Raw genomic sequence first — 8,735 nt, forward strand, 5'->3', positions numbered from 1 at the left:
GCAATTCAGGGGGCAATATAAAGGCACATTTGCATGCCGAGCGTGAGTTTCCTCGGAAACGCGAGATATTAATTAAATAAATAATCAGTGACAAATAAATAAAGCCTATGGCACGCAACTGCAGCGCTGTGTCGCTGATAAAACAAAAGTACATTTTCGTTAGTCGTATGTTTGATTAAAAAAAAAGGGAGAGCTCTGGTTGATGTGGTGCGAGAAGCACGTATTTTAGTTTATTGTCTGGCACACCGCCATATTTCATGTTATAGAAAATTACTGCGAGTTGCAACCATACTAGGCACTCGATTCTGAAAAGAATTTATATTTATAAAAGTAAGTAGGATTATGAACTGTAGGCTTATTCATTGAATATATCTGATTTAACTAACTGTGTAAACTTTTTATGTTTAGTAGACAGTCACCTCTGAACGACGTATTGACATGGCTGGCAAATTATTCTAATATTGAGATTTAGATTTGAGTCCGCACCTACCGCAGCAGTCTTTGGAAACGATGTAAATACGAAGTCCGATTATTTGAGTCTTATTTCACGGTCAACTACGAATAACATTACATTTACGAAAAAGCCATTGTCAAGCGTCTGATACCGAATAATCAAAACCTGACGACTCATAGGAGAGCCAATCATACAGATAAAAATAATTAATATTTTATTTTATATTTTAATTTTATTTTATTTATTTTATAACCTTTCCAGTGAGCACTGTTGTTGATTCCGATGCTTCACTTCAGCTATTCTGTATCCCTTGTACCTTCATATTGAAGATGAAACACAGAAATTGCATCGAAAGTAACTACAAAATGCACAATATTGACTTAAGTACAAGAAGACTGACTCTTCTTACTGTATATGTTTTGAACCTTTCCTGTGAGTCCAGTTTTTGATTCCGATGCTCACTTCAGGTTTACTGTATCTCTGGGACCGTGTTATTGACGATGAAAAACAGGAGTTGCATTGGAATTAAATACAAAAGGCACAATGCCGACTGAACTACAAGAGGACTGACTTTTCTTACTGTCTATGTTGCGAACCTTTGCTGTAAGACCAGATCTAGATACAGATGCTTCACTTCGGGTTTACTGTATCCCTTGGACCTTGGTATTGACGATGAAGCGAAGAAATTCCATCGGAACTAAATACAGGAGGCACAATAGCCACTTAAGTACAAGAAGACTGACTATTCCTTCCGTCTATGTTTTGAACCTTTCCTGTGAGACCAGTTTTTGATTCCGATGCTTCACTTCAGATTTTCCGTATCCCTTGGACCATCATATTGACGATGAAAACAGAAATTGCATCGGAATTACATACAAAATGCACAATATCGACTTAAGTACAAAAAGACTGACTCTTCCAAATGTCTATGTTTTAAACCTTTCCTGTGAGACCAGTTTTAGATTCCGATGCTCACTTAAGGTTTACTGTATCCCTTGGACCTTCCTATTGACGATGAAACACAGAAATTGCTTCGGAATTAAATACAAGAGGCCCAATAGCCACTTAAGTACAAGAAGACTGACTCTTATTACTGTCTATGTTTTGAACCTTTCCTGTGAGACCAGTTTTAGATTCCGATGCTGCACTTCAGGTTTATCTTATCCCTTGGACCTTCTTATTGACGATGAAACACAGAAAATGCATCGGAATTAAATACAATACGCACAAAGCCGACTTAGGTACAAGAAGACTGACTCATCTTACTGTCTACGCTTTGAACCTTTCCTGTGAGACCAGTTTTAGATTCCGATGCCTCACTTCAGGTTTATCTTATCCCTTGGACCTTCTTATTGACGATGAAACACAGAAATTGCATCGGAATTAAATACAAAAGGCAGAATGCCGCCTAAAGTGCAAGAGGTAAGTCTCTTCTTACTGTCTCTGTTTTGAACCTTTCCTGTGAGACCAGATTTAGATTCCGATGATTCACTTCACGTTTACTGTATTCCTTGGACCTTCTTATTAACGATTAAACACAGAAATTGCATCGGAATTAAATAAAAACGGTCAATGGCAACTGTAGTACAAGAAGACTGACTCTTCTTACTGTCTATGTTTTGAACCTTTCCTATGATACCAGTTTTAGATACCAATGCTTCACTTCAGGTTTACTGTATCCCTTGGACCTTCTTATTGACGATGAAACACAGAAATTGCATCGGAATTAAATGCAAAAGGCACAATGCCAACTTAAGTACAAGAGGACTGTCCCAACTTACTGTCTATGATTTGAATTTTCTTGTGAGACCAGTTTTAGATTCCGATGCATCACATCAGGTTTACTGTATCCCTTGGACCTTCTTATTGAGGATGAAACGCAGAAATTGCATCGGAATTACATACAAGAGGCACAATAGCCACTTAAGTACAAGTAGACTGACTCTTATTACTGTCTATGATTTGAACCTTTCCTGTGAGACCAGTTTTAGATTGCGATGCTTCACTTCAGGTTTTCTCCATCCCTTGGACCTTCATATTGACGAGGAAACACAGAAATTGCATCGGAATTAAATACATAATGCACAATATCGTCTTAAGTACAAGACGACCGACTCTTCTTACAGTCTTTGTTTCGAACGTTTCCTGTGAGACCAGTTTTAAATTCCGATGCTTCACTTCCGATTTACTGTATCCCTTGGACCATCATATTGACGATGAAACACAGATATTGCATCTTAATTAAATGCAAAATGCAAATTGTTGACTTAAGTCCAAGAGGACTGACTCTTCTTCCATTCTATGATTTGAGCCTTTCCTGTGAGACCAGTTTTAGATTCCGATGCTTCACTTCAGGTTTGCTGTATCCCTTGGAACTTCTTATTGACGATGAAACACAGAAAATGCATCGGAATTAAATACAATACGCACAAAGCCGACTTAGGTACAAGAAGACTGACTCATCTTACTGTCTACGCTTCGAACCTTTCCTGTGAGACCAGTTTTAGATTCCGATGCCTCACTTCAGGTTTATCTTATCCCTTGGACCTTCTTGTTGACGATGAAACACAGGAATTGCATCGGAATTAAATACAAAAGGCAGAATGCCGCCTAAAGTGCAAGAGGTAAGCCTCTTCTTACTGTCTCTGTTTTGAACCTTTCCTGTGAGACGAGATTTAGATTCCGATGATTCACTTCACGTTTACTGTATTCCTTGGACCTTCTTATTAACGATTAAACACAGAAATTGCATCGGAATTAAATAAAAACGGTCAATGCCAACTGTAGTACAAGAAGACTGACTCTTCTTACTGTCTATGTTTTTGAACCTTTCCTGTGAGACCAGTTTTAGATTCCGATGCATCACATCAGGTTTACTGTATCCCTTGGACCTTCTTATTGACGATGAAACACAGAAATTGCTTCGGAATTAAATTCAAAATGCACAATGCCAACTTAAGTACAAAAAGACTGACTCATCTTACAGTCTATGTTCTGAACCTTTCCTGTGAGACCAGTTTTAGATATCTATGCTTCACTTCAGGTTTACTGTATCTCTTGGACCTTTCTTTTGACGGTGAAACACAGAAATTGCATCGGAATTAAATACAAAAGGCACAATGCCGACTTAAGTGTTTGAGGACTGAATTTTCTTACATTCTATGATTTGAGCCTTTACTGTGAGACCAGTTTTAGATATCGATGCTTCACTTCAGGTTTACTGTATACCTTGGACCTTCTTATTGACGATGAAACGCCGAAATTGTTTCGGAACTAAATACAAAGGGCACAATAGCCACTTAAATACAAGAAGACTGACTCTTCCTACTGTCTATGATTTGAACCTTTCCTGTGAGACCAGTTTTGGATTTTCATTCTTCACTTCAGGTTTTCTGTATCCCTTGGACCTACATATTGACGATGAAACACAGAAATTGCATCGGAATTAAATACAAAATGCACAATATCGACATAAGTACAAGAAGACTGACTCTTCATACTGTCTATGTTTTGAACTTTTCTTGTGAGACCAGTTTTTGATTCCGATGCTTCACTTCAGGTTTACTGAATCCTTGGGACCTTCTTATTGACGATAAAAAACAGAAGTTGCATCGGAATTAAATACAAAAGGCACAATGCCGACTTAAGTACAAGAAAACTGTCTCTCCTTACTGTCTATGTTGTGAACCTTTCCTGCGAGCCCACATCTAGATTCCGATGCTTCACTTCAGGTTTACTGTATCCCTTGGACCTTCATATTGACGATGAAAACAGAAATTGCATCGGAATTACATACAAAATGCACAATATCGACTTAAGTACAAAAAGACTGACTCTTCCAAATGTCTATGTTTTAAACCTTTCCTGTGAGACCAGTTTTAGATTCCGATGCTCACTTAAGGTTTACTGTATCCCTTGGACCTTCCTATTGACGATGAAACACAGAAATTGCTTCGGAATTAAATACAAGAGGCCCAATAGCCACTTAAGTACAAGAAGACTGACTCTTATTACTGTCTATGTTTTGAACCTTTCCTGTGAGACCAGTTTTAGATTCCGATGCTGCACTTCAGGTTTATCTTATCCCTTGGACCTTCTTATTGACGGTGAAACACAGAAATTGCATCGGAATTAAATACAAAAAGTAGAATGCCGCCTAAAGTACAAGAGGTAGGTCTCTTCTTACTGTCTATGTTTTGAACCTTTCCTGTGAGACCAGATTTAGATTCCGATGCTACACTTCATGTTTACTGTGTTCCTTGGACCTTCTTATTGACGATGAAACACAGAAATTGCATCGGATTTAAATAAAAACGGTCAATGCCGACTGTAGTTCAAGAAGACTGTCTCTTCTTACTGTCTATGTTTTGAACCTTTCCTATGATACCAGTTTTAGATACTACTGCTTCACTTCAGCTTCACTGTATCCCTTGGACCTTCTTTTTGACGATGAAAAACCGAAGTTGCATCGGAATTCAATACAAAAGGCACAATGCCGACTTAAGTCTGTGAGGGCTGACTTTTCTTTCATTCTACGATTTGAGCCTTTCCTGTGAGACCAGTTTTAGATATCGATTCTTCACTTCAGGTTTACTGTATCCCTTGGACCTTCTTGTTGACGATGAAACGCTGAAATTGCATCGGAACTGAATACAAGAGGCCCAATAGCAACTTAAGTACAAGAAGACTGACTCTTATTACTGTCTATGATTTGAACCTTTCCTGTGAGACCAGTTTTAGATTGCGATGCTTCACTTCAGGTTTTCTCCATCCCTTGGACCTTCATATTGACGAGGAAACACAGAAATTGCATCGGAATTAAATACATAATGCACAATATCGTCTTAAGTACAAGACTACTGACTCTTCTTACAGTCTATGTTTCGAACGTTTCCTGTGAGACCAGTTTTAAATTCCGATGCTTCACTTCCGATTTACTGTATCCCTTGGACCATCATATTGACGATGAAAAACAGAAATTGCATCTTAATTAAATGCAAAAGGCAAATTGTTGACTTAATTCCAAGAGGACTGACTCTTCTTCATTCTATGATTTGAGCCTTTCCTGTGAGACCAGTTTTAGACTCCGATGCTTCACTTCAGGTTTGCTGTATCCCTTGGAACTTCTTATTGACGATGAAACACAGAAAATGCATCGGAATTAAATACAATACGCACAAAGCCGACTTAGGTACAAGAAGACTGACTCATCTTACTGTCTACGCTTTGAACCTTTCCTGTGAGACCAGTTTTAGATTCCGATGCCTCACTTCAGGTTTATCTTATCCCTTGGACCTTCTTATTGACGATGAAACACAGAAATTGCATCGGAATTAAATACAAAAGGCAGAATGCCGCCTAAAGTGCAAGAGGTAAGTCTCTTCTTACTGTCTCTGTTTTGAACCTTTCCTGTGAGACCAGATTTAGATTCCGATGATTCACTTCACGTTTACTGTATTCCTTGGACCTTCTTATTAACGATTAAACACAGAAATTGCATCGGAATTAAATAAAAACGGTCAATGGCAACTGTAGTACAAGAAGACTGACTCTTCTTACTGTCTATGTTTTGAACCTTTCCTATGATACCAGTTTTAGATACCAATGCTTCACTTCAGGTTTACTGTATCCCTTGGACCTTCTTATTGACGATGAAACACAGAAATTGCATCGGAATTAAATGCAAAAGGCACAATGCCAACTTAAGTACAAGAGTACTGACCCAACTTTCTGTCTATGATTTGAATTTTCTTGTGAGACCAGTTTTAGATTCCGATGCATCACATCAGGTTTACTGTATCCCTTGGACCTTCTTATTGAGGATGAAACGCAGAAATTGCATCGGAATTACATACAAGAGGCACAATAGCCACTTAAGTACAAGAAGACTGACTCTTATTACTGTCTATGATTTGAACCTTTCCTGTGAGACCAGTTTTAGATTGCGATGCTTCACTTCAGGTTTTCTCCATCCCTTGGACCTTCATATTGACGAGGAAACACAGAAATTGCATCGGAATTAAATACATAATGCACAATATCGTCTTAAGTACAAGACGACTGACTCTTCTTACAGTCTTTGTTTCGAACGTTTCCTGTGAGACCAGTTTTAAATTCCGATGCTTCACTTCCGATTTACTGTATCCCTTGGACCATCATATTGACGATGAAACACAGAAATTGCATCTTAATTAAATGCAAAATGCAAATTGTTGACTTAAGTCCAAGAGGACTGACTCTTCTTCCATTCTATGATTTGAGCCTTTCCTGTGAGACCAGTTTTAGATTCCGATGCTTCACTTCAGGTTTGCTGTATCCCTTGGAACTTCTTATTGACGATGAAACACAGAAAATGCATCGGAATTAAATACAATACGCACAAAGCCGACTTAGGTACAAGAAGACTGACTCATCTTACTGTCTACGCTTCGAACCTTTCCTGTGAGACCAGTTTTAGATTCCGATGCCTCACTTCAGGTTTATCTTATCCCTTGGACCTTCTTGTTGACGATGAAACACAGAAATTGCATCGGAATTAAATACAAAAGGCAGAATGCCGCCTAAAGTGCAAGAGGTAAGTCTCTTCTTACTGTCTCTGTTTTGAACCTTTCCTGTGAGACGAGATTTAGATTCCGATGATTCACTTCACGTTTACTGTATTCCTTGGACCTTCTTATTAACGATTAAACACAGAAATTGCATCGGAATTAAATAAAAACGGTCAATGCCAACTGTAGTACAAGAAGACTGACTCTTCTTACTGTCTATGTTTTTGAACCTTTCCTGTGAGACCAGTTTTAGATTCCGATGCATCACATCAGGTTTACTGTATCCCTTGGACCTTCTTATTGACGATGAAACACAGAAATTGCTTCGGAATTAAATTCAAAATGCACAATGCCAACTTAAGTACAAAAAGACTGACTCATCTTACAGTCTATGTTCTGAATCTTTCCTGTGAGACCAGTTTTAGATATCTATGCTTCACTTCAGGTTTACTGTATCTCTTGGACCTTTCTTTTGACGGTGAAACACAGAAATTGCATCGGAATTAAATACAAAAGGCACAATGCCGACTTAAGTGTTTGAGGACTGAATTTTCTTACATTCTATGATTTGAGCCTTTACTGTGAGACCAGTTTTAGATATCGATGCTTCACTTCAGGTTTCCTGTATACCTTGGACCTTCTTATTGACGATGAAACGCCGAAATTGTTTCGGAACTAAATACAAAGGGCACAATAGCCACTTAAATACAAGAAGACTCACTCTTCCTACTGTCTATGATTTGAACCTTTCCAGTGAGACCAGTTTTGGATTTTCATTCTTCACTTCAGGTTTTCTGTATCCCTTGGACCTACATATTGACGATGAAACACAGAAATTGCATCGGAATTAAATACAAAATGCACAATATCGACATAAGTACAAGAAGACTGACTCTTCTTACTGTCTATGTTTTGAACTTTTCTTGTGAGACCAGTTTTTGATTCCGATGCTTCACTTCAGGTTTACTGAATCCTTGGGACCTTCTTATTGACGATGAAAAACAGAAGTTGCATCGGAATTAAAAAAAAAAGGCACAATGCCGACTTAAGTACAAGAAAACTGTCTCTCCTTACTGTCTATGTTGTGAACCTTTCTTGCGAGCCCACATCTAGATTCCGATGCTTCACTTCAGGTTTACTGTATCCCTTGGACCTTCATATTGACGATGAAACACAGAAATTGAATCGGAGTTAAATACAAAATGCACAATATCGTCTTAAGTACAAGATGACTGACTCTTCTTACTGTCTATGTTTTGAACCTTTCCTGTGAGATTAATTTTAGTTTCCGATGCTCACTTCAGGTTTACTGAATCCCTGGGACCTTCTTATTGACGATGAAACACAGAAAATGCATCGGAATTAAATACAATACGCTCAATGCCGACTTAGGTACAAGAAGACTGACTCATGTTACTGTCTATGTTTTAACCTTTCCTGTGAGACCAGTTTTAGATTTCGATGCATTACTTCAGGTTTACCTTATCCCTTGGACCTACTTATTGACGATGAAACACAGAAATTGCGTCGCAATTAAATACAAATAGCAGAATGCCGACTAAGGTACAAGGGGTAGGTCTCTACTTACTGTCTATGTTTTCAACCTTTCCTGTGAGACCAGATTTAGATTCCGATGCTTCACTTCATCGTTACTGTATTCCTTGAAACTTCTTATTGACGATGAAGCACAGAAATTCCATCTGAATTAAATACAAAATGCACAATATCGACTT

This window comes from Schistocerca piceifrons, unplaced genomic scaffold (genome assembly GCF_021461385.2).
Source record: "Schistocerca piceifrons isolate TAMUIC-IGC-003096 unplaced genomic scaffold, iqSchPice1.1 HiC_scaffold_1808, whole genome shotgun sequence".
Taxonomy (NCBI): domain Eukaryota; kingdom Metazoa; phylum Arthropoda; class Insecta; order Orthoptera; family Acrididae; genus Schistocerca; species Schistocerca piceifrons.